The following is a 9,802-nucleotide window of genomic DNA, read 5'->3' as shown; positions in this document are numbered from 1 at the left end:
CGCACGGTCGAAGCACGGTCGACCGTGGTGTTAGCCGTGAAGAAAATTTTCCACGAACAGGAAAGGTGTCTGCGGTCGAGTACACGGTCAGCCGTGGTGATACCGTGGATCCTTCTGATCACTCGTTTCTTCACTTTTTCTTTCTTCGAACGCGTTTTGACGATTCTTAGGTTCTATAGAATACTTGAGGACAAGTTTTCTTTTCCTAACATTGAATGATTACATCCTCCCGATGTTTTAATCATCAATGACACGTAATATACTATATATATATATATATATATATATATATATATATATATATATATATATATATATATATATATATATATATATATATATATATATATATATATATATATATATATATATATATATATGTTCAATCACATAGTATACACAAAATGCATCAACCTAGTATTTAGCATGCAATACAGGTTTTCACATAAACACACAATCCAAAGGCAAGTAAGTTTCCTTCACTTAATCTTTTAAAATCATTTTTCAAAAACAATTTGCATTTGTAAGAAAAACCTTTCTTTTATACAAGGTCTTTTGAGAAGATTATTCTCATTAGCATTTTGATCATTGATTTTGATTGATTTTAAGATTATCCAATCCTTGACTTATCCCTACCATGGAATTGCTAGCTTGGTCCATCTTTCCCATGTTTTCAATTTTCCTAATAATAGATAATGGACTTTGATTACAAGATTTGTGTTTGCTAGAGTTGTGACATACATTCATTTCATGTTTACCTCTTGAAGAATCACAATTAGTTATCCTTTCAATTTTTCTTTTCAAAGTGTTATTTTCATCAATTAGAACTTTGTTAAGTTGTGTAACTTTGTGTAATTCTTTCTACAAAAGTTTTACTTTGTCACGACTACTATCATACACAAATTTAATAGTCTTGTAATCATCTAACAATTCTTCATAATTAGAAGGATAGAGTACATGTACCTCATTGCAATCCATGCTTGAGACATCATCTTCTTTGAATGGAGATTCAACCTCTTCTTCACTTTGACCATCTTGATCCATGTCATTCTAAGAGCTCATGAGGCAAAAGTCTTCATTTTCATTCAACCCTTTTGTTCGAAAAACACCAACCCTTTCCGAACCCTTCTCTATTCCTTTACCCTTTAAACTCTTAGAGTTTAAATCTTCTTGAGAACATAGTGAGTCCCAACATTCTTTTACACTTTCACATGAGATTATCCTTAATCTTTCTTCACTAGGAAGAATTCCATGGAGTAGTGAAATTGCATCAAATTGTTTTAAAACATCATTGTTTTGAAATGTTGACTTCACTAGTCTTGAACTAGCTTGTGGTACAAAGTCTCTTACTTTGATTATTCTCCACAAGTATTAATCCTTAGATTTGAGATAAGACTCAAATCTTAATTTCCACACATCAATATTCATCTTATCAAAGATTGGTGCTTCTTTCACCAATTCTTCCAAATATCCCATCGTTTGAGTTGATCCGAGAATCGTTGACTCAAGTTTTTGCACAAAACGAAGTTTGACGCTTTCACGATCGTTTGTAGCGCAATGATTTGAGCAACCGCTCTGATACCAATTGTAAGTAACTAGGGGGGTGAATAGTTACTTAATACTTTTTTAACATTTTTTTCGATTGATCACCAAATTCGATTTTACTTTGATCAACCAACTCAACTCAAACTTGATGTGTGTAGTGTATATGTTCAAAACGATAAATGAAGTAATGTAAAGAACATAGACACAAGGATTTATAGTGGTTCGGGTGGATGTTAACTAATCCACCTTAATCCACTCCCTGATCACACTAATCGGGATTTGTTACTTCACTAAGCACTTTTCTCCAAATCCGGTGGAGATCCGATTTACAAGTCTTCAATCTTCTTTAGTAGACAACAAACCTAATCTTTCTATCCCTTTGAAAGATCAACTCTAACCTAGATCAACTTGTCTTCACCTTGGACAAGTACTAATCTCCAAATGAGATTAATCAACTTCCTAAGTCCCTTTAAGAAATTAGATCACTAAGCTAGCCTATGCTTCCACTAATTGAAGTTACAAGACTCATACACTCTACAATGATGACCCTAACACAATACTAGGACATATATTACATTAAGTAAACTCACAAGATAAATGATTTTAATTAGTAAGTTTACAATAACCCAATTCTATATCTATAAGATCATAGAATCTTCTCTTGCTTGATCACATTTGAGTAATAATTGATGCACTTGTGATCATTGGAGATAAGCCTTTTTAATGTGCAAGTGGGTCAGCTTCAAATGCTCTTAAATGTTTGCCTTTTATAGTGGGATTCAAAAAATAGCCGTTGACACACAGTTGTCTGCACAGTCGACCGTGGTGCGACCATGCGTGCTCCAGTCCAAAATTGGTATCCGTTGTATAGCCGTTTGACTCAGATTTAAACACCACATTTTGGCACCTTTACTCCTTCTAGCACCTGCAAAAGAAATCAAACATCCTATACAAGTACTATATGCATTAAGTGTGTGAGATTTGGTCTCATTGCATGAAAGTGACTAATCATTCCAAAAGTGGAAAACCCAACATTCTTGGAGAAGTGTCTTGATTGATAATTAGGGAAATTTCAGATTGGTCAAGACTTAGTTAGTCACTTTAATGCTCTTGGTTCAATTCTAAAGGCTAGTCACTATATCATTAACTCCCTAGTTCCAATTAATCACAAGTCATGTTTCATTTGAGTTTAGTTAGGGATTAATTGAATAATGTCTCTATAAGATAATCATGAAGTGTGTAGAGACATTAAGGTTAAGTTATTCTTGATCAAGCAATCATACTTAGTTACTTAGACTAGACCAAATAGACAATTGACTATAGTTTCATTGTGAACCATTTTACACTTAATCTATTGGAGTAGGTTAGTTACTTGAATCCTAACTAATGAGCACATGGCAAACATATTAATTAAGTTGACAAGTTTATGAGTATTAAGCATATTACCAAGTAGCAAGTAATACTCACATAGCAAGAGATAGTTATTCTAAGATCAATCATGTAGATACTTGTACAACTTATAATTCAAGTACTTAAAAATTATAATGTGCAATATAACACATTACATGATTAATGTGTAAGCACACATTAATGTCCAACACATGTACAAGGAAAGAGCAATCTCTAGTTGAGACTTGGTGACCATCCTGAATGTATCTAAGTGTGTTTTAGGATTACAAGTCATTTCTAGTTTAACCTTGAGATCATTGTTCTTCATTTAGCCTTAATTAATCACTAAGTCATTTCTAATAGCAATCATTGTTCTAGTGACATTGGCTTAAGTGTGTTGGCACTTGATGATCGTACTAAATATATCTAGATAAGAATTAAGATCACAAGTTGTTGATTAACACTTATGTGTTATGCCTAATCTTGGTTAATTTGTTATTAAGATGTCATTAGGCGTAATTAATCATAATTAGTATTTTTATGACCAAAACTCAATTGAGTATGGAGAGGGCATCTATTCTAAGCATGTTTAGAAAGGTTTCATGAATTATAGATGTCGGGAACTAGTCAAACTTTATTTGGTCAAAATTGGAGACAGAAGAAATTGCGGTCGCACTGCGGTTGACCGTGGTGGCGACCGTGTAACATGTTTTCAGAAAACTACGTTGCAATTCAGTTTGGGGTTTCACGGTTGACTATGCGGTCGACCGTACCTCGACCGTGTGTTTACCTGAACTTTTAATTTCATTCTTAATCCTATGTTTGACTTGGTCGTTTGCAAGATAAAGTATGGATTAGTGACCTTGCGTGTTTTATGTTAAGATGTCAGTCATCACTTATGCGTATATGTGTGTCATCATCAAAACATATTCTTTGGTTAATCATACTTAAGTTTATCGTTTAGTGTATTAACCCACATTCAATCAACAAAAACTAATTAAAACAAAGAAAGAAAATACGAATTCAATAGATAAAGGGGTATTCACTTAGATTCAATTCCCTAAGATCTGGATTGCTTTTATTAAGAACAATAATTAAATCCCTAAGTATAACTCTCGTTAACCAAGTTCATTAATCAATTAGTAAGATAAGCTGGCGTTCCTAACTTAAATACAAATTCTATCATGAAATTGTCGGTTTTTCACGTTGGTCTCTCACACGCTTCTGAAGAACACAATCAATCAGTTGTAATTACTCGCGATTATGATTCAGTTGAAGGGTAAATCGGTGTCCCTCTTTAGGCTTCTCAATTACCTACTCAATTGATGGGATTAATTATTAATCTAATTACACCGGCCTCCCGTATGTAATTCAACTTATCTATTTATTTCTCAATAACCTCGATAAATTAATTAATCTAGTAACTCTCGTTACATCAACCAACAAACTAGTAATCAATGGGATCAATTAATGGGAATAATTAAGAATCATGGATCAAGAGTAATAAATTTAAATACACAAAAGATTAGCAATCCATCACTTAGATTCAATGATCTAAGTAAATACATAAAAATTTAGCTACACATGGTAATTGAAATAACACACAAAACAATTAATAACAAAATTTTAATCATTGTGATTAACAAATAATTAAAATAAAGAGTTACCAATTGTTGTAGGTTGAACAAAGCCACAAGATAGCAATAAAACTCCAAAAGTTGTGAGATATAAATCTCACAGTTTCGATGGCTCCAAAATAAGAGCAACAAAAGAAAATAAAATAAGACCTAATATTACGTAAACCTAAAACTCCTCCCCCTTATTCAGTACTGAGATAAATATATATAGATAAAAAAAACATGTGATAAAACTCGGCCTTCCCTTTTTTTCTTATTTTGTCGTGAACCATAAGCCAAGAGGTGAAGTCCTCTTTATTTTTTCGTGACCTCCAATTAAATTCCAAAGTTTTAGCTGACTACATGCGGCCCATTTTTTTTTTTTTTTTTTTTTTTGCAAAAAAAACCGTAACTTTTATATAACCACGAAGCTTCATCAAAAAAAGAAGCCTCTGAACAAGATAACAAACAAAGGAATCGGGGCCAATCAAACTACAAACCTCAACAAAAACACAAACTAACCAAATAACAAAAGGAGACAAAAACCAAACGAATCAACGAACGAAACAAATTAACCATCAAATTTGGATCTACGAACGACCACCCCTTTACTTTTCCTTGACCGCGGCATTGTTTTCTCATTAATCTTTGGAAATGTCTTCGACCCGATCAACTTTCCTTGACATGCGGCTCATTTGAGCATGCCACATTTGGTGACAATTAATGCCACATTTGGTGACATGGGGAATCTCACTTTTGGCTCATACGTGATCACAGGTGTCCAAACGTGATAAATTGCATCGAACATATTTCTTCTTATATTAGTTATAGACCCTTGGAATCACGGGGTTGTTAAAAGAAAATTGATGAATAATATCTTATAATTGATAAACGTTATTAAATTGACATTTCTATAAATAGAATGTTATAAGTCTATCACCAAGATACAAAAAAACATACAGGGAGTGGGCCAAGTTACGAACTCCTGATCACCTACATGAATGAATTACATACAAAATGAAAAAAAAAATCCACTCTAAAGTCACTTGTTCTGAAGACCCCCATCTCCATTACCCACTTACTTCAACTGAAACAGCCTTATTTGCTTCCAATGCAACTGAAATCCACTCTTATTGTATTGTACACTACCTACAAATCAATAAATAGATATTGATGTTGCATTTCGTTGCTGAATTGAGATAACTACACAATAATTAGCACTTACATTTTGAGTCCAATAAGGTCACCATCCGAAACACCACCACCACAATAACAACAATCAACAATTAACAACCATCTTAGTTTATAGGTAGTAAAAAAGGACATAAAATTAATGTTTGTCTGATCTCTGTTTTGGGTAAAAGAACTTATTTTAGAACAAAAAACTATCCAAGTTCTAAAAGCTATAATTCAATGTAATTATCTAAGATAACCAACTTCATAATCTCTTTAAAAAAGCAATCTTTATCAAAAATTACTGGCAAGTCAGTTCCAACATCACCATTTTTCAGTCTTAAAGGGTTGGAACATGCACACACGGGCGCGCGCGCTCGCGCGCGCGCACACACACACACACACACACACACACATATATGAAGGTATTTCGTATGCCCGAAAGACATATTAAATTAACGTGGCCACTATGTTATGATCCAAGTCGGGTCATACTCAATAACAAGCTAACCAACACTTTATATGTATTTATTTTAACGGTTGGATTGTTAAATAAATACGCGACACTTGAACTTTAGAAAATCGGTTTTCTAAATTATAATCACTTGAGATAAATTATTTGGATAATTTATATATGATGTGGATTTAATTATTTATAGGTTTAAATAATTATGTTGTGTTATATTTTATAAAATTGATTTATAAAATAAGTGACTTAACAAATGCATACTTTATATAATAAGTTTTATATAAATTACAAGTATTTTATAACAAGTTTTATAAAATATAAACATTATTATATAATTGAAAGTGTGCAGAATTTTGAAGTCTCCTAGGAGACACCGATGCCTTGTTTTGTCACTTTTAAGATAGCACAACTACTAAGGCACATGCTTAAGTAGTTTACCAAAGCTTGACTTAAGTAAGACTTGGAAAAATACACTTATACACATCAAAATAAAACTGCAAAACTGCTTGCTGCTGCTGTCCTTTTGCCGTGACCAAAAGAGGGAAGAAAAGGCTTCTTCAATTGATTTTGCAAGTTCTAATTAAGTGTCAAATAAATCCTAACTAAAAGCTAGTGTGTTGGTGCAAAGTTTGGGGTATATCTACTTGAGGTTTCATACTTTTGGAGCTCCATTCATCATCATCTTCATCATCATCATCTATCAACTAGCTAGGAGAAGGTATATACTCTCTTCTTGCTTCTAGTATGTAAGTATGTTTCACAACTTGATCCTAATTGGGATTTAACTTCAATTGGTTAAAGTATAACAAGTTCTAAAATGGTAATACTTCATGCTTCCGCTTAATTTGATCTTTAAATGTTTCAAGTATGTTTATGAACTTGTTAAATCCCAACAATATATATATATATATATATATATATATATATATATATATATATATATATATATATATATATATATATATATATATATATATATATATATATATATATATATAAGTGTGACAATTCCAACCCTTTTAAGGGTTAAACAGACTGACTTGTGTTATACTTTGAACAAATATATCTCGAGTAATACACTCATATAAATACTCATATAAAACACTAAACTCCAACACTAATGATATTATACAAAGACCGAGTAATGCTGCCCCAACACAAAATGATATTAACAACATGTATCTTGTAAAATGTTATACATCCTAATTATCTACTAACTGGACAACAGTCAGATGGAAATTTATGACTCAAACTCATCTACTCTTTTACTTCAAACATGAATTATCCCTGTTGTTTTCCAATTAGAAAACACATCTTAAAACCTACTTTTTCTCAAACTTTACCAAATGTACAAAAACCTCACATACACATACACAAAAGTCGAAGAAAATCCTCAAGGCATCTATGGGCAAAACTCACACCAATATTATTCGTTAAACTGACCCCAATTCAAATCCAACTCTTTAATTGTACAAAACCCTAAATTAAACAAAATTAATGAATTAGTAAATGGGTCAAAAGGAATTTCAGTACCTTGCTTTCATATGAGCATAATTTCTTGATGAACTACTTTGAAGCTTTTTTCATTCCCATTGAAATATGAGTTCAGTAGATGCAAGTTCATTTTCTGAATCCCATATGTCACATTCATGGGAGAAAAATTGAAGCATCAATTTTGTTTATAAAGGACATGCTTAGAAAAGTTCCTTCCAAGTATGACCACAACAATTCAATATTAGCTTCAACTTCCACTATTGCTTCTACCATCCCTACATCGCTTTGCAATTTGGTCAAATCAATATTTTGGCAAATGAGAAAAATTCTCTAGTTACAACTAAAAGGACCAACCAACAAATACATTTATAAAAGTGAAGACGAATTTACCTCATACGTAGCTAAAGCCTTTCAGAAAATCAATATTCTTCACCGCAAGATACATTCATAAAAGGCCATTGTACCTAAAAGGCTCTTTACCCTCTCATAGCGTTTACCATGCTGCAAGGATACAATATAATAAGTATTTAAGGCATTCTTTCACCTAAGAGGCAAACTCATACATGATGTAACAATCACCATAATAATAATAACATCCTTTAATAGGCATATGGGTTTCTTATTTGACAAATCTGCATATAATCCATCTCCAGTAATCTTATTTAATCAAAATAAAAAGACTATATAACATTATTGTGTAGTATATAACAAAGTCAAATCCAACATTATAATTTCAGATTAAAAAATATTGTGCGCTAGCACAATTAGAAAGACCTGAAATTTGATCATTCGTATAAAAAAAACCAATGAACTTACCTTGAACAATATCAACCGGAGAATGGTCTTCCTTGTCATGAGATTAAAGCAAAATAAAAAATAAAACTTTGAATCTTAACATCTTCAACCAAAATGTATGTCAGACTATTCCTTATAAATCTATATGAATCTCAGACTATTCCTAATATTTCTCTAGTATATATAATGATGATTTTAAACATAAAACGAAATAAAAAAACTAAGATTATACCTTTCAAAGAATCAGACTGTAACATTTACATTACGAATGATGAAAGAGGTAAATCATCATCTTCATCTTTGAAACATCTATTGCCTTCAATAAATAAAATAAAAGATAAGCAACAAAAGCAAAAATTAAGTGTGAAGCAAGCAAAGGTAAGAACAAACGTAACAGATCCAAACAAAAATACAAAGAAAATTCACAAAATCACTCAATATCAAAATCTTACTAACAAAAGTCAAGATTAGGGTTCTTACCAAATCTTTGAGGGATGAAGATGGTGATGAAATGCAAAAAATTCACCTCCACGACGTTAGGTTAAGCCCTAATTGCGATTTCTCAAAACCTTAGCTTCCAATTCCTCCAAAATAAATATATATGATCTTTAATAAATTGTATATATATATATATATATATATATATATATATATATATATATATATATATATATATATATATATATATATATATATATATATATATTAAATATTTAAATATATTATTATATAAAATAAGTATTACATAATTAATGAAATGTAAGGTTAATATATTATATGTAATTACAAATTAATGTATAAATGTTATAGTAGTATTATGATCATTATTCTCATTATTATTATTAAAATAAATATTAGTATTAATTAATATTATTACGAGATAAATATGAAATTTGATATATATAAAATTGTTATATTACTATTAATATTATTACTATCATTAATCATTAATAATAATAATATTAGTATGATTAGTATTATTATTAGTATTAAGAATAATATTATTATTACTATTTTTTTATCATTATTATTAACAAATATTACTATAATTATTATTAAAATAATTATTATTATTGTTTTAATTATTTCTAATATTATTAAATGTATTATTATTAACATATTTATATTTATTATTAATATTAAATATAAATTATATATATAAAAAAATATATACATAAACGCGTGTAATATCTGAATTATACATATCACTATCTATCTGATTTGAACAAAATCAGATTCTTTTAACTCTTCTATTTTTTTTCCTAGTTACCCGTGACTTTATGTAAATTTCTCTTTTCATATTATAGATCGATTGTTGTAT

General features: G+C 30.4%; 1 long non-coding RNA gene across 1 annotated transcript; it reads right to left on the bottom strand.

The window, feature by feature from the left end:
• Positions 1-5,551: 5,551 nt before the first annotated feature.
• LOC139844271 (uncharacterized) lies at positions 5,552-9,074 on the bottom strand. The gene is made up of 5 exons (XR_011757892.1): positions 8,962-9,074; positions 8,714-8,797; positions 8,077-8,187; positions 7,726-7,961; positions 5,552-5,699 (listed from the first exon to the last, which is right to left on the bottom strand). It is a non-coding gene; the product is annotated as an uncharacterized lncRNA (long non-coding RNA).
• Positions 9,075-9,802: the final 728 nt, after the last annotated feature.

The sequence above is a fragment of the Rutidosis leptorrhynchoides genome, chromosome 4 (genome assembly GCF_046630445.1).
Source record: "Rutidosis leptorrhynchoides isolate AG116_Rl617_1_P2 chromosome 4, CSIRO_AGI_Rlap_v1, whole genome shotgun sequence".
Classification (NCBI taxonomy): Eukaryota; Viridiplantae; Streptophyta; class Magnoliopsida; order Asterales; family Asteraceae; genus Rutidosis; species Rutidosis leptorrhynchoides.
The sequence above is the reverse complement of the archived record's forward strand: the minus strand, read 5'-3'. Positions and strand labels throughout refer to the sequence as shown.